At 42.2% G+C, this 21,352-nt stretch overlaps 1 non-coding gene across 1 annotated transcript; it reads right to left on the bottom strand.

The window, feature by feature from the left end:
- Positions 1–20,702: 20,702 nt before the first annotated feature.
- On the bottom strand, positions 20,703–20,776 carry Trnas-cga. Its single transcript has one exon. It is a non-coding gene; the product is annotated as a tRNA-Ser (tRNA).
- Between the last annotated feature and the right edge of the window lie 576 nt (positions 20,777–21,352).

Below are 21,352 nucleotides of genomic sequence, written 5' to 3'. Positions count from 1 at the left end.
AAAACTCTACCATCTGGTGAGCAAGATGTATGAAACAGGCGAAATTTCCTCAGACTTCAAGAAGAATATAATAATTCCAATCCCAAAGAAAGCAGGTGTTGACAGATGTGAGAATTACCGAACAATCAGTTTAATAAGCCACAGCTGCACAATACTAACACGAATTCTTTACAGACGAATGGAAAAACTAGTAGAAGCCGACCCCGGGGAAGATCAGTTTGGATTCCGTAGAAATACTGGAACACGTGAGGCACTACTGACCTTACGACTTATCTTAGAAGAAAGACTAAGGAAAGGCAAACCTACGTTTCTAGCATTTGTAGACTTAGAGAAAGCTTTTGACAATGTTGACTGGAATACTTTCTTTCAAATTCTAAAGGTGGCTCGGGTAAAATACAGGGAGCGAAAGGCTATTTACAATTTGTACAGAAACCAGATGGCAGTTATAAGAGTCGAGGGACCTGAAAGGGAAGCAGTGGTTGGGAAGGGAGTAAGACAGGGTTGTAGCCTCTCCCCGATGTTATTCAATCTGTATATTGAGCAAGCTGTAAAGGAAACAAAAGAAAAATTTGGAGTAGGTATTAAAATCCATGGAGGAGAAATAAAAACTTTGAGGTTCGCCGATGACATTGTAACTCTGTCAGAGACAGCAAAGGACTTGGAAGAGCAGTTGAACGGAATGGATGGTGTCTTGAAGGAAGGATATAAGATGAACATCAACAAAAGCAAAACAAGGATAATGGAATGTAGTCGAATTAAGTCGGGTGATGTTGAGGGTATTAGATTAGGAAATGAGACACTTAAAGTAGTAAAGGAGTTTTGCTATTTGGGGAGCAAAATAACTGATGATGGTCGAAGTAGAGAGGATATAAAATGTAGACTGGCAATGGCAAGGAAAGCGTTTCTGAAGAAGAGAAATTTGTTAACATCGAGTATAGATTTAAGTGTCAGGAAGTCATTTCTGAAAGTACTTGTATGGAGTATAGCCATGTATGGAAGTGAAACATGGACGGTAAATAGTTTGGACAAGAAGAGAATAGAAGCTTTCGAAATGTGGTGCTACAGAAGAATGCTGAAGATTAGATGGGTAGATCACATAACTAATGAGGAGGTACTGAATAGGATTGGGGAGAAGAGGAGTTTGTGGCACAACTTGACCAGAAGAAGGGATCGGTTGGTAGGACATGTTCTGAGGCATCAAGGGATCACCAATTTAGTATTGGAGGGCAGCGTGGAGGGTAAAAATCGTAGGGGGAGACCAAGAGATGAATACACTAAGCAGATTCAGAAGGATGTAGGTTGGAGTAGGTACTGGGAGATGAAGAAGCTTGCACGGGATAGAGTAGCATGGAGAGCTGCATCAAACCAGTCTCAGGACTGAATACCACAACAACAACAACAACTCTGCAAGTCAGTCCCCCCAACACCACCCACCTATTTTATTTTCGAATTACACGCGGGAGCCGGCCGAAGTGGCCGTGCGGTTCTATGCGCTGCAGTCTGGAACCGCGAGACCGCTACGGTCGCAGGTTTGAATCCTACCTCGGGCATGGATGCGTGTGATGTTCTTAGGTTAGTTAGTTTTAACTAGTTCTGAGTTCTAGGGGACTAATGACTTCAGAAGATGAGTCCCATAGTGCTCAGAGCCATTTGAACCATTTTTTTACACGCGGGAAGACTGACGATACATCTCAGTAAGGGCGCAAATTCCCTCATTTCAACGTTGTGGTCATTACGCGAGATACTATACGGTGTTAAAAAGTATTAAGTACACCGGAGAACAATTAGTAACCCTAGGAGACATCAGCCAACACATCACGTTAAAATTATAAGTAATCATTATCGATCGTCGCTTCATATGCATTCATATGTTACGGAAATGTTCTCGAAAAGCTCGTGACGTCTCATACATCTCAGGCAGAGCGGAGCAATAATTCAGCTGTGTCGAAATTATGTATTTCTTTTCTAGCCTATATATAGCACCTCGGCAAGAACAGTAACACGGCAATCCTTGAGAAAAGTCGGCTTAAAGAATTCTATAAAACTTGTACTGAAATAGTATAAACTTCCTACAAATTTCGAGTAAGTATTTTTGGCAGTAAATTCCATTACACTCTATACCACAGGAATATGGACATGTAGTTCTGTTCTCGTCGAATGTGAAGTATTATGACGTAGTTATTAATTATTTCTCTGAGTTAAATCACTTTTCTTGCTTCGCTCAAAAATCTTTTTCGTTTTTGTTATTGCCCCTAATATTAAAATTTTGGCTCTTTTCCTCCCAAATTTTTTCATTTTTTTTTTTTTTTTTTTTTTTTTACTTTAACATAGTACGACATTCAAACCTCCATCAAGCGTAATTAGTATACGTAACTTGGAATAAAATGAAAAAACTTGAAGTCGTTCAGTTAGAAAAATAGAAAACACAAAACTATAGTTTATGGAGATTAATAGAATTTAGTGAGAAACTTCAATTAGGTACAATTTATGGAACGCAATTAACCAAAATACAAAATCATTAATGGGGTTATATAATGTACGAATACATTTCGCCGAGAAAAGGGATTCCATATGAGCTTTCTTTATGGCACAAATTCATGTTTTTTTTTTTTTTTTCATTGTACACTGCAGCTTACTGCATTGCAGAAATGTTCAGTTATTTTCTCTTTGAGCTCTTGTCCCGGTGAAACATGAAGCAACCTACATCAAAACTGACTCAAATGTCCTCAAGTTGACAAATTTTGAGATAGAGATTTGACGTTTGTTGTCTTCTTCAGTGCGGATGCACTCACATTGCTCAAACTCTTACCGGAATCGGCAGACTGACTGCCGCGAGTAATGGGTATAGTGGGCAGGAGCACTACAAATGTAGTGTGTGGACAGTAAGTTGGAAAGGGGACTGATGACCCCAGATGTTAAGTCCCATAGTGCTTAGAGCCATTTGAACCTTTTTTTTTTTTTTTTTTTTTTTTTTTTTTTTTTTTTTTTTTTTTTTTTTTTTTGAAATGTAGGTCTCACGGGAAGCGTGTCAGAGATACGTCCCTACAGTCGCACAGTTCTCCGTTTCCTCGATGGCTCCGTCGGACAGAGTGTCTGCCATGTAAGCAGGAGATCCCGGGTTCGAGTCCCGCTCGGGCCACACATTTTCAACAGTCCCTGTAAGCAGCTAATGGTCCGGATTTCATTGTAATTTCATAAACAAATAATCGCCGTTTTTAGACTTGTGTCACTTTTCTTCACGCGGCGGGATGCGATATGTTGTTACAGACAAACTGTGAAACCGGCGTTTGATGGTATGCGTGGGCAATATATAAGAAACTAAAAATCATTACACAGGGTATGAATTGCATCTTATTTAATACTTTGTCTAGGCATTTAATCAACTGCCGGTTACGTTTAACGCGGTGTATGAAAGAAAGATAATTTAAATATCTTGGCAGCTACAAGATCCATAGCAATCACTGTTGTAACAGTTTCGGTCCGGTTTGGTTGTAGTTCAGTTGTCAGAGTGTTCTAAAGCAGTTGTACGCAAGGTCGCAGTTTACAGCACTCAAGAAAGCTCTCGAGAAGTCTGAAGGTGTTATGATGGACGAAGAAGTATCTGTACATACATAAGACGGCAACCAGTCACTCTTTTGAATAATCATTTATTATTCCATGAAACAGTTTTCGAACCTTTCCAGGTTCATCTTCAGACGGTTTCTGGAAGCTACATCATTATTTCTAGCATAATGCCATTTTGATGGCCAGTTGGTATATCACTTCACACACTTTTACACAATGAACATTAATTTCCACTGTAACAGCGAAATTTTGCCATCATTCAGCATGTGCTATACAATAGCTGTGGAATAATAAATAATTATTCAAAAACGTGACTGGTTGCAGTTTTATGTAATTACATTCAATTGACAGTCACGGGTTCTAAAATATCCGTAATAAGCTTAAAGAAGTATCTCTCAGGTCAGCTGCAGCCCAGCAGTCTACAGGGATAGGACAAGGATTTGTGAAGTGCAAGTGCAAAAATAAATGCCAGAACTTCAGGTCTGTTTATTTAAAAAGTTATTTGCAAATCCCAAATGCTATTTCAGTTCTACTTACAGCAATAAATAAAGCATATAAAAGTGCTGCTTCGGACTATATAAAAATTCGAAGTTTAGATTCAATTATTGTTTAATATGTATTTGTAATGATGGTTGAAATTGTTTTTAATTGCTTTTTACGTATTTAATAATTGTTAAAAAACTATTAAAACACATCTGCTTCAGAATAAATCAATTTTCGGGCAAACACAGTTGTGATAATTTTCATCTTTTGATTTAACCTTCATTATATATATATATATATATATATATATATATATATATATATATAATTTGAACTTGTTATTTTATTGTAATTTTATTCTTTCGTATTTTATAAAGTACCTAGACACTTTATATATTACATTTCCTGGGAAAAGTGTTAAAATAACAAATTAATCTCCTTGCCAACAATTTCTCGGCGTTCTACATTACGTTGCCTAAGCAATCTATATAGTGCCTTGATTTGACAACTTGCCGGCAACATATATATTAACAACAGGGTTCTAGTAACACACGGAGCATCCAGTAACGCTGAACTCTCCACTCGCAAAGGCAGCCATGTCCCAACGTCGTTTCCGTTAATCAAAGGTAGCCAAGCCGTGCCTAAGTGGCGCTTGTACCTCTCTGTCTTAGAGCTAATTGATTTATTCATTACACTGACTGTCCTCCATTCCCTTCTCTCCGACGTTAAATTAAGTGTTTGGTAGTCTTGGACTGAGAGCCAGTGCACCATCCCACTTACAATCCAGATCTTGGCGACAACCATTACTACTTCGTTTCGACTCCTTGAAAAGCACCTGAGAGAAAATATGCTCGAAACACGTAATAAGGATGTGTGGTTCTGCCTTGAGTGAACAAAATTATTCTTGTTTTGGTGCCCAAACATATTTCTCCATTTCAACGAGTTCATTTACTCTCTTAGTATTGCATGTGGATGGGGCACAATGACTGTTCACGTCTGTGACTTAGTCATAGGTGTCCACTGAGTGGTGCTAAAGAACAGACACTTCGAGACAAATATCTAAAGCCAGGGTGCAGAGGCAACAGAGAACCTCACAGATCTCGTGGCTAAGATGAATTTGTCACAAGACCTCGGCTCTCACGGTTCTTCTCATGACCCTCCAGTTATAAACTTTGGACCTGTTATCAAAACATGTTATTGTTGTTGTTGTGGTCTTCAGTCCTGAGACTGGTTTGATGCAGCTCTCCATGCTACTCTATCCTGTGCAAGCTTCTTCATCTCCCAGTACCTACAGCAACCTACATCCTTCTGAATCTGCTTAGTGTATTCATCTCTTGGTCTCCCTCTACGATTTTTACCCTCCACGCTGCCCTCCAATGCTACATTTGTGATCCCTTGATGCCTCAAAACATGTCCTACCAACCGATCCCTTCTTCTAGTCAAGTTGTGCTACAAACTTCTCTTCTCCCCAATCCTATTCAATACCTCCTCATTAGTTACGTGATCTACCCACCTTATCTTCAGCATTCTTCTGTAGCACCACATTTCAAAAGCTTCTATTCTCTTCTTGTCCAAACTAGTTATCGTCCATGTCTCACTTCCATACATGGCTACACTCCATACAAATACTTTCAGAAACGACCTCCTGACACTTAAATCTATACTCGATGTTAACAAATTTCTCTTCTTCAGAAACGATTTCCTTGCCATTGCCAGTCTACATTTTATTTCCTCTCTACTTCGACCATCATCAGTTATTTTACTCCCTAAATAGCAAAACTCCTTTACTGTTTAAGTGTCTCATTTCCTAATCTAGTTCCCTCAGCATCACCCGATTTAATTTGACTACATTCCATTATCCTTGTTTTGCTTTTGTTGATGTTCATCTTATATCCTCCTTTCAAGACACTGTTCATTCCGTTCAACTGCTCTTCCAAGTCCTTTGTTGTCTCTGACAGAATTACAATGTCATCGGCGAACCTCAAAGTTTTTACTTCTTCTCCATGAATTTTAATACCTACTCCGAACTTTTCTTTTGTTTCCTTTACTGCTTGCTCAATATAGAGATTGAATAAGATCGGGGAGAGGCTACAACCCTGTCTCACTCCTTTCCCAACCACTGCTTCCCTTTCATGCCCCTCGACTCTTGTAACTGCCATCTGGGTTCTGTACAAATTGTAAATAACCTTACGCTCCCTGTATTTTACCCCTGCCACCTTCAGAATTTGAAAGAGAGTATTCCAGTCAACATTGTCAAAAGCTTTCTCTAAGTCTACAAATGCTAGAAACGTAGGTTTGCCTTTTCTTAATCTTTCTTCTAAGATAAGTCGTAAGGTTAGTATTGCCTCACGTGTTCCAACATTTCTACGGAATCCAAACTGATCTTCCCCGAGGTCCGCTTCTACCAGTTTTTCCATTCGTCTGTAAAGAATTCGCGTTAGTATTTTGCAGCTGTGACTTATTAAACTGATAGTTTGATAATTTTCACATTTGTCAACACCTGCTTTCTTTGGGATTGCAATTATTATATTCTTCTTGAAGTGTGAGGGTATTTCGCCTGTCTCATACATCTTGCTTACCAGATGGTAGAGTTTTGTCATGACTGGCTCTCCCAAGGCCATCAGTAGTTCTAATGGAATGTTGTCTATTCCCGGGGCCTTGTTTCGACTCAGGTCTTTCAGTGCTCTGTCAAACTCTTCACGCAGCATCTTATCTCCCATTTCGTCTTCATTTACATCCTCTTCCATTTCCATAATATTGTCCTCAAGTACATCGCCCTTGTATAAACCCTCTATATACTCCTTCCACCTTTCTGCCTTCCTTTCTTTGCTTATAACTGGGTTGCCATCTGAGCTCTTGATATTCATACAAGTGGTTCTCTTCTCTCCAAAGGTCTCTTTAATTTTCCTGTAGGCAGTATCTATCTTACCCCTAGTGAGACAAGCCTCTATATCCTTACATTTGTCCTCTAGCCATCCCTGCTTAGCCATTTTGCGCTTCCTGTCAATCTCATTTTTGAGACGTTTGTATTCCTTTTTGCCTGCTTCAATTACTGAATTTTTATATTTTCTCCTTTCATCAATTAAATTCAATATTTCTTCTGTTACCCAAGGATTTCTATTAGCCCTCGTCTTTTTACCTACTTGATCGTCTGCTGCCTTCACTACTTCATCCCTCAGAGCTACCCATTCTTCTTCTACTGTATTTCTTTCCCCCATTCCTGTCAATTGTTCCCTTATGCTCTCCCTGAAACTCTCTACAACCTCTTGTTCTTTCAGTTTATCCAGGTCCCATCTCCTTAAATTCCCACCTTTTTGCAGTTACATCAAAATTAAAGACATAAGTAAATCCAAAGACCGAGTCTTAAAGAAGACTTTATCAAAATATAACATTGATGTTGTTGCTGTTCAGGAAACACGTACTGAAAATGGACAGCAAATGAATGAGAGAGAAAAAATTCCTGGCTCTGAATTACTAGGGGCTGGAATGAAACTACTGAGAAACAATATGACGAATTTCTAAAAAGCGGGACGCGGGATGCTTAAATAGCGGATAACCTACCTCATAGGCTCGATACAGCCAGACGTATTAGGTGGAGAGAGACTGTTGAGTCACTCACTTTTCAAACATCAAGTAGAAAAACATAGTCATTACTTAGAAAGTTGGATGGAAACAAAATTAAAGTAAGGAACAACACTCATACATCAGCTAATAGGACCGCATCACATTTACTGTCCACGTCAAGAGGACCAAGGGATAAACCTCATACAAGATACATCAGACGCAAACTTACATTACTCAAAAAGAACATTAATGAACAAACTGACTTCTCAAGATCTTTATATATGAAATTTCTGCTGCCCTTAACACACTAAAACCGGGAAAGGCACCGGAAAATTATGGGATCTACCCCGAATTTCTTCTTCGTGGTGGGAACTACGCAAAAACATGTCTGGCGGATTTTTTCTCTGACATTCTGCCATCTGGTTCAGTCCCAGAAAAAGTGAAGCAGTCAAAAATCATAGCAATACTCAAGCTCAGCAGCGCATTAGACCAGCCTAAGAATTATCTCCCAATCACACTACTGAGCAATATTTTTAAGTTCCTTGACAGAATTCTACACAACCAGATTAGTCCAGTAATCAAAATGTTCAAATGGTGTGTGACATCTTATGGGACTTAACTGCTAAGGCCATCAGTCCCTTTGCTTACACGCTTCTTAACCTAAATTAGCCTAAGGACAAACACACACACCCATGCCCGATGGAGGACTCAAACCTCTGCTGGGACCAGCTGGACAGTCCATGAGTCCAGTAATCTTTCAGAACCTTCCTATTGAGCAAGCTGGAGTCCGACCAGGACGGCCTGTGCTGATCAAGTCTTACCTTTAACACCATTTATTGGAGCAGGATACCAAGTAAAGCCGAAAACGTCAGTTACTGTCGTTGATCTAAGTGAAGCATATGGCAGATTTGGAGGTATGGACTGCATTATAAGCCGGCCAGAGTTGCCGAGCGGTTAAAGGCGCTACAGTCTGGAACCGCACGACCGCTACGGTTGCAGGTTCGAATCCTGCCTCGGGCGTGGATGTGTGTTATGTCCTTAGGTTAGTTAGGTTTAAGTAGTTCTAAGTTCTAGGGGACTTATGACCACAGCAGTTGAGTCCCATAGTGCTCAGAGCCATTTGAACCATTTGAGCTGCTTTATAAATTATTACAACTGGTCCCATGCAAACGGACAACAAAACTAATTGACACACTGTTAGCTGGAAGGACATTTACAGTAACTACAGATAAAGACATTAGCTGCCCAATAGTATTGAATAACGTCTTACCTCTCTTGTTTAATTTAATAGCTGATATTCCTCCAACACAGTTTAGAACGTTTGGCTATGCAGAAGACTGGGCAATAGCTACCCAACACAAAACCTTTGAAACAACTGAAGAAATCCTAACTTCTGACCTAAACATCTTAAGCCACTATTGTCGTCGTGGGGGTTACAGCCAAACTCAAATAAACATTTTCATCTGTCCAGTAGATTGGCACACAAGAGACCTTGTCATCTATTTGAGGGAGAAAAACTTCATCGTAACATCCCTCCAAAATATCTTGGGGTCGCGTTAGATGGGACACTTTCTTTTAAGGAGCTTTTGACGTGAACATCTGCTAAGTGCAAAACTAGAAACAACATTCTCCATAAACTCTGTGGCCCTCGTTCGTCATCGTCAGCAGACACTCTTCGAATATCAACACTCAGATTGGTATACTCAACAGCAGATTATCGTGCGCCTGTCTGGCTTAATAGTTCACACGTAAAAAACAAAGACGTACAACTTAATGGAGCCACGTGTATTGTTAGTGAGTCAATACAATCTACTTCCACATACTGGCTACCTGTCTTGAGCCACATTCCACCTCCTGATATCAGACGGCAGAGCGTTCTACTGCCTAAACGCAAGAAGACTGCAAATAACACCGACCTTACAATAATGGATGGCGTGTTTCCTGTGGAGTGAAACAGACTAATATCAAGATATCTCACTCTCATCACAGCCAGGACTCTCACAGAAAATGAATTCACTGGCAACAGAACTGTTTTCCAAAATGCCTGAGTCTGCCCTGCTTCCAGAAGAAATCCCCTAAATTCGATCAGCTTCGGGAAATTTGCAGTACCTTGAACCAAATCCAAACGGGCCACGGACGATGCGCAGACACTCTCTACAAATGGGGCACATCTTCTTCAGCATCGTGTGGCTGGTACGGGACGACAGGCAGTTGCTCATGTTATATCGATATGTCCCGCACTTGCCTACAAGAATCCTTTCAAAAATTTCCTGAGAGCCACGAGTGATGTTATAAATTAAGACCTTAACTCCTCCCGCACAGGCCATGAAGGTCCGAAGGTACCGACCGGCCACCATATCATCCTCAGCCCACAGGCGTCACCGGATGCGGATATGGAGGGGCATGTGGCCAGCACACCGCTCTCTCGGCCGTACATCAGAGACCAGAGCCGCTACTTCTCAATCAAGCAGCTCCTCAGTTTGCCTCACAAGGGCTGAGTGCACCCCCTTTGCCAACAGCGCTCGGCAGACCGGATGGTCACCCATCCAAGTGCCAGCCCAGCCCGACAGCGCTTAACTTCGGTGATCTGACGGAGACCGGTGTTACCACTGCGGCAAGTCTGTTGGCATAAAAGACCTTGCTTTCAATATATAGTTGTTGTCATTTGTATTATTTTATGTTGGAGAACTGTGCTTAAATGTTGACATGTAGTAGTTTTGTAACATTTGTATATGTACTGCCATACGATAAATAAATAAATGAAAACATGTTGGCATCCACGTGGCTTTTTGATATTTTCAGCACAGCTATAATTATTGCCTTCGAGTATGTTATTTTTCGTAGATATTACGTTTTTATGCTGCTACAGAATAACCGATCGAAGCTTCCTAACACATACTGTTTCATAATGAAAAAGTGTGGGTTAGGAAGCTCCTCTCCACCTCCCTGTAGAATCATGAAAACGCGACGTCTATAAAAAATGGTAAGCTGGAAGGCAATAATTACAGCTGTTTAAGATCTCATTTTTGTTCGGTCTCAGATGCACAGTTTTAATTAGATTACATGTTCCGGTCAATCAGATCTTAGCAGCTGCATAAGCAACCTGTCTTTTCTATTCAGAACCACTTAGTGGAGTACTGTACTGTGGTTCTGAGTAGACAAGACGGGTTGCCGACGCAGATCCTGAGTGATCGAAACATGTGCAACTAAGGCTGACCAATAAATGAGAATTATCTTAAATATCTGTATGGTTTCTAATTCTCTCGAGATGAATATGGTGGCTATAATGAATTATAACTGTGCTGCAAATATCAGAATGTAATACTAAAAGAATAAATGAACCCACTGAAGGTGGGGAAACTCCTTCGAAACATATTTGGGCACTACAACAAGAAAAATTGCGTTTGCTCAAGGCAGACCCTCATTTCCTTATTACATATGAGGAAGCAAACGCGGATAAGAAAAGATCTTCAACCGCAAGATGATGAAATTCGAGACATCTTACAGATCACATCCTGCAGTGTATACGATAGCAACACACATATTTCTTTATGAAGCGAATCAAGAAACTTCCGTAATACTCGCAACCATCTGCAGGGTCTCAGGAGAACGCTGTAAAACGTATATTTCAACAATATACCTCTCACCTACGTTTCTAGCATTTGTAGACTTAGAGAAAGTTTTTGACAATGTTGACTGGAATACTCTCTTTCAAATTCTAAAGGTGGCAGGGGTAAAATACAGGGAGCGAAAGGCTATTTACAACTTGTACAGAAACCAGATGGCAGTTATAAGAGTTGAGGGACATGAAAGGGAAGCAGTGGTTGGGAAGGGAGTAAGACAGGGTTGTAGCCTCTCCCCGATGTTATTCAATCTCTATATTGAGCAAGCAGTAAAGGAAACAAAAGAAAAATTTGGAGTAGGTATTAAAATCCATGTAGAAGAAATAAAAACTTTGAGGTTCGCCGATGACATTGTAATTCTGGCAGAGACAGCAAAGGACTTGGAAGAGCAGTTGAACGGAATGGATGGTGTCTTGAAGGGAGGATATAAGATGAACATCAACAAAAGCAAAACGAGGATAATGGAATGTAGTCGAGTTAAGTCGGGTGATGCTGAGGGTATTAGATTAGGAAATGAGACACTTAAAGTAGTAAAGGAGTTTTGCTATTTGGGGAGCAAAATAACTGATGATGGACGAAGTAGAGAGGATATAAAATGTAGACTGGCAATGGCAAGGAAAGCGTTTCTGAAGAAGAGAAATTTGTTAACATCAAGTATAGATTTAAGTGTCAGGAAGTTATTTCTGAAAGTATTTGTATGGAGTGTAGCCATGTATGGAAGTGAAACATGGACGGTAAATAGTTTGGACAAGAAGAGAATAGAAGCTTTCGAAATGTGGTGCTACAGAAGAATGCTGAAGATTAGATGGGTAGATCACATAACTAATGAGGAAGTATTGAATAGGATTGGGGAGAAGAGAAGTTTGTGGCACAACTTGACCAGAAGAAGGGATCGGTTGGTAGGATATGTTCTGAGGCATCAAGGGATCACCAATTTAGTATTGGAGGGCAGCGTGGAGGGTAAAAATCATAGGGGGAGACCAAGAGATGAATACACAAAGCAGATTCAGAAGGATGTAGGTTGCAGTAGGTACTGGGAGATGAAGAAGCTTGCACAGGATAGAGTAGCATGGAGAGCTGCATCAAACCAGTCTCAGGACTGAAGACCACAACAACAACAACCTCTCTCCACATACGAATTACACGAGAAAGGCATCGTCAGCGTTGAAAGACCATCATTGGTACTGTTCAGTGACAGATGGAAATACAGAAGCACACAATTTCTGATAGCCAAATCGTTACGCAGGACCGTGTGTTGCAACGTGAGGAGATACGACAACTCAATCTCTAGATTGCTCAATATGCGACACAATCAACCCCCAAAAAACGTGTGCTCTAACTTCACTCTGTGTATCTCCTAGAGTCTTGCTTTTTTTTATTTCAGTACCACCAACCTCTCCACACACTTCCTTCACGTGAAAATTAAAGCAATAGCAGTCCTCGGTCACAAAAAAGACGTCTTTTTTGGTTCAAAAAATGGTTCAAATGGCTCTGAGCACTATGCGACTTAACTTCTGAGGTCTTCAGTCGCCTAGAACTTAGATCTAATTAAACCTAACTAACCTAAGGACATCACACACATCCATGCCCGAGGCAGGATTCGAACCTGCGTCCGTAGCGGTCGCCCGGCTCCAGACTGTAGCGCCTAGAACCGCACGGCCACTCCGGCCGGCACGTCTTTTTTACCTAGGTTTCGGCACTGCTATGAATTTTGTGACTAAAGCTTTGTCGCTTGGTGTTTTGTTTTATACGTGACATGCCAGTTTGAGTGTTTTACTTCTGATGAAGGCACTCATACCAGTACCGAAACCTAGGATAAAATCTTTTTTGCGACCGAGGGCTGCTATTGCTTTAATTTTACTTTGTAAACGGTCGCTGACCACGCAGCCATGTTCAAATCTTCCTTCATGTTGTTAATTTTTGACAAACTTCCGCAATACCCTACGAATTTCTTCCTTTCCGTTTTCCCACTTCTCCGCCGTGTTATACTAAGGTATGCCACAAGTAATAAGCCCTGGTTCTGTCAAACGACGTACCTTCCCTGTGTGTTGCTGCTGTTAATACTGCCGACCACGATATATTCACTCGCAGGGAAGCTGGCGTTTTTCCAGCCGCTGCTGCAGCCTGCAGAGCCCATCCCCAGGAAGCTGCCTCGGTTTCCTGCAAGCCCGACCAATCGAAACGCTGCCAGCAGTTAGCGATGTCAACGCAACTCTCCAGTCGCATATGCTGGTTTCCTGCTACGATCCGTCAAACTTCCGCTGTCTGCGCGACTGATAAGCCGGCAGCGTACGAGGCAGATTCGGTGACATCGCAGTTTCGCAGCAAATGAGACTGTAGGAACCGGAACTTCGCAACAAAACAGCATCGTTCACGAGAAGTGACGCGCAGAATGTTTCTTCCTCGAGGGCATCGTTACTAGATCAGCACGGCAAAGAGTATATGTGTGAATAACGTACCGCGGTACAGAAGCTGCTGACGTCCAATAGCAGACTTTACAGTAGCATATAAGTCGGTGGTATAGATGGGATGTGGTTACCTTCTGTATTTGAGTAAAACTGATAGTAAAAGAACTAAAGTCAGACACTGAATGCGTAAAACAAGTATGTGACATGAAACTTCCTGGCAGATTAAAACTGTGTGCCCGACCGAGACTCGAACTCGGGAGCTTTGCCTTTCGCGAGCAAGTGCTCTACCAACTGAGCTCGTCTGAGATACTGGCAGAAGTAAAGCTGTTGAGTACCGGGCGTGAGTCGTGCTTCGGTAGCTCAGTTGGTAGAGCACTTGCCCGCGAAAGGCAAAGGTCCCGAGTTCGAGTCTCGGTCGGGCACACAGTTTTAATCTGCCAGGATGTTTCATATCAGCGCACACTCCGGTGCAGAGTGAAAATCTCATTCTGGAAATATCCCCCAGGCTGTGGCTGAGCCATGTCTCTGCTGTATCCTTTCTTTCAGGAGTGCTAGTTCTGCATGGTTCGCAGGAGAGCTTCTGTAAAGTTTGGAAGGTAGGAGACGAGAGACTGGCAGAAGTAAAGCTGTGAGTACCGGGCGTGAGTCGTGCTTCGGTAGCTCAGTTGGTAGAGCACTTGCCCGCGAGAGGCAAAGATCCCGAGTTCGAGTCTCGATCGGGGACACAGTTTTAATCTGCCAGGAAGTTTCATATCAGCGCACACTCCGCTGCAGAGTGAAAATCTAATTCTGGAAGTATGTGACAGTTCGACAGTGCTTTCAGTACACCTCTCTCGACTAGGCGCAACTGAGTGTCGTAATGAATTTCAGTATTAACGAATGAGATTACTCAGCATTAGTAACGAAATGCAAGCACTTGTTTGAACTCGAACTTATCAACGAAATTTCTGATATCGCCCAAGAATGTTTTCTGAGTATTCTGGTATAAGGGAGCCATGGTGGCTCATTACAAATTAATCAGGCAATTAAAATTTATTCGATTTGTTGCGCCAGCTACTTTATTTCTGTGAATATCTCCACAACAGTGAAGAATCGTGTAATATGCAATACATTCAACCAAGAAACGATCCCATTTCTCGTATACTCTTACTGTATGTGTATAAGCCAAATAAGTGTAATGTGGTCGGTGTATCTTCATAACAGCTTGCAGTCGTCCCGAAATGGATAAATACAGGTCCTCTATGGTTTTCAATGCAGTGTTGTATCATCGCTACTGCAGCGTAGCGGCAAATTCAGTTCACGATAGTGAAGGTGGAGAGCGATGACGCACCCTTGTCCCCAAACTAGACCACAAAAGCTTAATTTGAACATGGTCTGGTGACTGTGGTGACGGAGGAGATACGACAATTGGTCTTCGTTTTCTCAAAATCAATCTTGGACGATGCGAGCTGCGTGAATAGGTCTTTTGTAGTCTTGGAACACAGTATCACCACTGGAGAACAAACATTGTACCATTGGATGAACCTGATCAGTTAAAACGTTCACATAACCCTTGGCAGTAAAGCGAAATTGCAAACTAACCCTGGTGCCCACGGAGTGCCACGATATGGCTGCCCAAAAACACACCGAATTCCTGCCGTGTTTCACCCTTGGAAGAGACGCAACATTCCGTCTTCGTTCTCATAAAGCCAGTCCTGGACGATGTCCTGTGTGTCAGGGCCCCTGTCGTCTTAGAACACAGCATCACCACTGGAGAACAAACATCCTAGACTAAGCGAGCTGTGCGAACATTGGCGCTATAGTCTTGGAACACGGCATCACCATTATAGAACAGACAGTGTACCATGGGACGGAAATGACCACTCAAAATCGCCACATAACCCTTGGCAGTGATGCGAACTTGCAGAGTGTCCATGGAGGCTCATGGAAAACCACCACATGGCTGCGCAAAAGTTCATCGAACCACCACCAAGTTTCACTCATCGCACGTAAAATCTACCAGAAGTTGGAAACAGTGTAAAACAAGTAAAACAAGGCTCATTCGACCAAATGGCATTCTTCCATTGCTCCACAGTCCATGTTTTGCAGCTTCAGCACCACGCGTCCCCGTTAAGGGCATTCTATCAGCGATGAGTGGTTTTCGTATTCCTGCTGGCCCTGCATTTCTCTGCTTATGGAACTCCTTCCATGTTGTTTGGTACTGACAAGGTTCGCGAGTACGACATTCAGTTCTGCAGTGAATCTTGCAACTGTCGTAGCCTCCTTTCCCGTCACAGATTCTCTTTAATGACTGTCACGATCACACGACATCGGCATTGTGACTTAGCTTTTCTTGTGTGCAGTGTAGAGCCTGAAACACCAATTAATTCAGCTGCCTTGTTTTCGGAAGCACCCACCATGCTAGCACCGACAATTTTCCCAAGTTCTAATTCACTTGTGACGTAGTGCACTCACAAGTACATAGAATACTGCAACATCATGAGGGCGCTGCGCAGATGCCGGTTGTTGTGACTTGGCAATTCAGCCAAGCCACTATGAGGTGAAGCCGAAAGGCACGCGTTTAAGCTCACACAGGCTGGCGTGAGCTCTGGAACAGTTAAAGGAGTTGAGTCTCGTAAAAAAGAGGGACGTAGCTTCTGGAATACTTAACTTTAATCCATAATTGGTGAACATAGCTCTGACGGTACATGCATCACAAGATAAATAGCAGTTGATAATGGCGCCTTGCTAGGTCGTAGCAAATGACGTAGCTGAAGGCTATGCTAACTATCGTCTCGGCAAATGAGAGCGTAATTTGTCAGTGAACCATCGCTAGCAAAGTCGGCTGTACAACTGAGGCGAGTGCTAGGAAGTCTCTCTAGACCTGCCGTGTGGCGGCGCTCGGTCTGCAATCACTGATAGTGGCGACACGCGGGTCCGACGTATACTACCGGACCGCGGCCGATTTAAAGGCTACCACCTAGCAAGTGTGGTGTCTGGCGGTGACACCACACCGGTCGTGGCCAAATACAACAGTTCAACCCGCACGCTTGCATTTATGTTAAAGCAAGCATTTCTCAAAGTGTCTCCATATCTGTCTCCAAATCCTGTACTCATGAGATGCATATCGCCCAACTCTCATCACCAAACCTGTCCACACTGTTTTGTATCACTGTAACGTACAACTAATACTGCCGGAAATGCAACCTGAGAAAGAACCGGGGAGTGTTGGATGCAAGTTTCAGGACGAGGGTTAAAATGGGCGTTACTGCTGTCAAAAATAACTACGACAAATGAATGGAATAACCTTTTTACCTGACAGACACGTATCACATAGCGTCGACATTTTTACTGTTGTGTGACATTTACAGTAGGGACTGAAGACCTTAGTAGTTTAGTCTACATCTACATCACACTCCGAAGCCACCTAATGGTGTGTAGCGGAGGGTACTTTCGGTACCACTATCTGATCCCTCCAACCCTGTTCCACTCGCGAATAGTGCGTGGGAAGAATGATCGTCGGTAAGTGTATTGGGTCTAATTTCTCCTATTTTCTCCTCGTGGTCAATACGGGAGATGTATGTGAGGGGGGGGGGGGTGAGGTAGGTAAGTAATATGTTGTCCAACTCCACCTGAAAAGTGCTATGCCGAAATTTCAATAGTAACTCTCTCCGTGGTGAATAACACCTCTCTTGTAATGTCTGGCAGCGTAGTTTGTTTAGCATTTCCGCATCGCTCTCTCGCCAGCTAAACGATCCCGTGACGAAACGTGCCGCTTTTCTGTGGATCTTCTCTATCTCCTCGATCAGCTCTACTTAATAGGGATCCTGTACAGATGAACAAAAGAATCGGGCGAACAAGCGCCTTATAAGCCACTTCTTTCGTGGATGAGTTACATTCCCTTAAGAATCTTCCGATGAATCTGAGTCTGGTGTCTGCTTTTCCCACTATCTGTTTTATACGGTCATTCCACTTAAAGTCGCTCTGGATAGCTGCGCCCAGATATTTTACGGCAGACGCTGTCTCCAGCTGTTTGTCATCAATAATGTAGCTGCACAGTAGTGGATTTCTTTTCCTATGTATGCGCAATATGTTTACTTTCTGGGTCAACTGCCAGAGCCTGCACCAATCGTCAATTATCTGCAGGGCGTTTTGCAAATTCTTACCATCTTTTGGCGTTGCTACTTCGGTATAGACAACTTCATCATCTGTGAATAGCCATAAAAAGCATCCGACGCTTTCTACTAGATCATTTGTATATATTATAAGCAGCACACTACCCTGTGGTACTACGGATATTACCTTTACATCTGTCGATTTTATTCCGTTAAGAGCGACGTGATGAGTTCTGTCTGCTAGGAAGTCTTGAATCCAATCGCAAGTCTGCTCCGATACTTCGTAAGATCGTATTTATTTCATTAAACGTCAATGCGGGACGGTGTCAAGTGCCTTACTGAAGTCAAGGAACACGGCATCAAACCGAGCGCCGTTGTCCAATGCGCTGTGGATCTCATGGAGGAACAAAGCGAGCTGAGTTTCGCAGGATCTCTGTTTGCGGAATCCATGTTGGTTTTTATAGAGGAGATGTTCATTTTCTAAAAACGTCATAGTTCTTGGACATAAAACATATTCCACAGTTCTACAACAGATTGACGTCAACCATATAGGTCTATAATTGTGGGGGTCTGCGTTAGGGCCTTCCTTAAAAACGGGAATGACTTGCGTTTTCTTCTAGTCGTTAGGTACTCAGGCGATCTACGATAAATTACTGCTAGAAGGTGAGCAAGTTCTTTTGCATAATCTTTATAGAATCTTATAGGTATTTCATCTGGTCCTGACACCTTTTCACTACTAAGCGATTGTAGCTGCTTATCCAATTTCGCGATCGGTTATCTCAATATCTGTCATTTCAGCGTTCGCACGACAGTTGAAAGTGGGGACAGTGTTGCGATCTTCCGCGGTGAAAGAACTTCGGAAGACCGAATTCAGTATCCGGCCTTCTCTCTGTTATCTTCACTTTCGGTGCCGTTGTGGTCGCTGAGAGAATGAGTAAATGATTTTGACCCATTTACTGATTTTACATTCGACCAAAATCTCTTAGGATTTTTACTTTGGTCGGTTGACAACGTTTTACTTTCAAAATCATTTCTCTTTAAACAACAACCCAACTAACTAAACAACCAACCATTTACAATGCAACAAAGATGCAAATATAAGTGTAATAGGGTGCAAGAAATCAAACAAAATGCATTTACTCTGCAGCAAGCGAACACCTACCGCCGCTTCTTTGTACCAAAATACTCAGAAAATATCCCTGAGAAACAATGCAAAATTCTGTCGTAGTTCGGGTTAACCCCGTATATCGGCTGCTTCACACTTCAATTTATTTGACTTCATTTCCTATCAGATAAAGTTTAGATATATCAACTACGCTGGTACTCACAAACCAAAGATAAAACCTTAAATACAGATGTAATGAAATTTAGATAAAATGTTGAATACTCACCGTTGCAAACATAAAATATGATAAGCATTTGGAGGTAAGGAAGTATCGTTCGCACTCAGAATGTGCTTCAAAAGATTCGTAATCGATGTGTCAGTTTGACGTAGTACGAGGAAAGTTTTTGGCGCAGAAACATATAACTTACAAGGATGTGTTATGGTGTTAATAATTCTATGAAGTCATTGCTGTTCGCAGTGAAAGGGAGGAAGAATTGCAGGATCCGTTGTATGGAACGAATGGTATAATGAGAACGCACTATGGATTGAGACTGACACGAAGAAACAGCGATAAACTTAATGTCAGCATTGGGGATCACAAAGTAGACGAAGTTAGGGAATTCTGCTACCTAGGCAGCAAAATAACCTATGATGAACGGAGCGAGGAGGACATAAAAAGCGGACTGTCACTGGCAAAGAGGGCGTTCCAAGCCAAGAGAAGTCTACTAGTATCAAACATACGCCTCAATTTGAGGAAGATATTTCAGAGAATGTGCGTTTGGAGCACAGCATTGTATGGTAGTGAAACATGGACTGTGGGTAAACCGGAACACAAGAGAATCGAAGCATTTGAGATGTGGTACTACAGAATAATGTTGAAAATTAGGTGGACTGATAAGGTCAGAAAGGAGGAGGTTCTGTGCAGAACAGGGGAAGATAGGAATTTATGGAAAAGACGTACAAGAAAAAGAGACAGGATAATGGGACATCTGTTAAGACGTCAAGGAGTAACTTCCATGGTAGTTGAGGAGCTACAGAGGATAAAAACTGTATGAGAAGACGGAAAATATTCAACAAATAACTAAAGACGTCATGTGCAAATGCTTCTCTGAGACGGGGAAAAAAGATAAAAAGAGGAAAGGACGAAAAAAAAAAAGAAGAGAGAAACGGAAAGTGCGGGTAGGACGTGCGAAGTGAGTGTTCCACACATGCTGAACCGATGTTAATGGCCAAATCTGCTGTTTGCACTGACATATAAGGTTATAGTTTTTAACTTTTTATGCAACCAAGGGACGGTAGACCGTAGTATTTGAGCACATGACATAAAGTTCAACTTCATACCTCTACCCATGCCTGAGAAAAAATGGATCTTAATAGACGGAGAGACAAGCAGACAACAAATGACAAAATAATATTCGTGCGATTGAATTGCAAATTAACAATGTCCAGATTTTTTCCCTCTACTTACACTGTGAAACCTCTATCTTGCCAAACGTCATGATTCTAGTTCAATCTTAAGTACTCTATAGGTTTTGATGAGTGAGTTTTCGAATATCAAAATGTATCACATAAATGGTTGTATCTTCTGGCGGCGTCGACTTAGAAGCTTAAATTTGTTACACTGCTAAGAGACTAAAGACCTTAGTATCTTAGGTAAATTTGAACTTGATACCCCTAACCGTTCCTGAGAAAAAAGAGGTCTTAATAGGAGGACAGATAGGCTTACAAAGTAATCCCGACTGAAGTACGCAGTCTTGAAATAGTCACAGCGGCACTATCTCAAACATGCAGTAAGGAATGAGATTTTCACTCTGCAGCGGAGTGTGCGCTGATATGAAACTTCTTGGCAGATTAAAACTGTGTGCCCGACCGAGACTCGAACTCGGGACCTTTGCCTTTCGCGGGCAAGCGCTCTACCAACTGAGCTACCAAGCACGACTCAGGCCCGGTCTCACAGCTGTGAGTACCAGGCGTGAGTCGTGCTTCGGTAGCTCAGTTGGTAGAGCGCTTGCGCGCGAAAGGCAAAGGTCCCGAGTTCGAGTCTCGGTCGGGCACACAGTTTTAATCTGCCAGGAAGTTTCATGCAGTAAGGAAATTGGAAATTTGTGGTAAGAGCCTATGGGACCAAACTGCTGAGGTCATCGGTCCCTAAGCTTACACACTACTTAAACTAACTTACGCTAAGGACAACACTCACACCCATGCCCGAGGTAGGACTCGAACCTCCGACGGGAGGAGCCACGCGGACCCTTACAAGGCGCCGAAGACCGAGCGGCTACCCCACGCAGCATGCTGTAAGGTACTCGGGACGAGACGTAGAAACAGTCACCTGTAAATCACCCCCGTCGGAGGTTCCCTTAGGAACTTAGCACAAATTTCCAAAATTTACCTGTAAATCACCTGTAACAACCACTGGAACAAGTAGCTTTTTTGCCTTAAAACTAAACGGTCAAAAATCGTGGGAAGGGTTGCACCATTTAAATATGTAGTATGTATGACACGAGACATTAA

The sequence above is a fragment of the Schistocerca piceifrons genome, chromosome 6, assembly GCF_021461385.2.
Source record: "Schistocerca piceifrons isolate TAMUIC-IGC-003096 chromosome 6, iqSchPice1.1, whole genome shotgun sequence".
Classification (NCBI taxonomy): Eukaryota; Metazoa; Arthropoda; class Insecta; order Orthoptera; family Acrididae; genus Schistocerca; species Schistocerca piceifrons.
The sequence above is the reverse complement of the archived record's forward strand: the minus strand, read 5'-3'. Positions and strand labels throughout refer to the sequence as shown.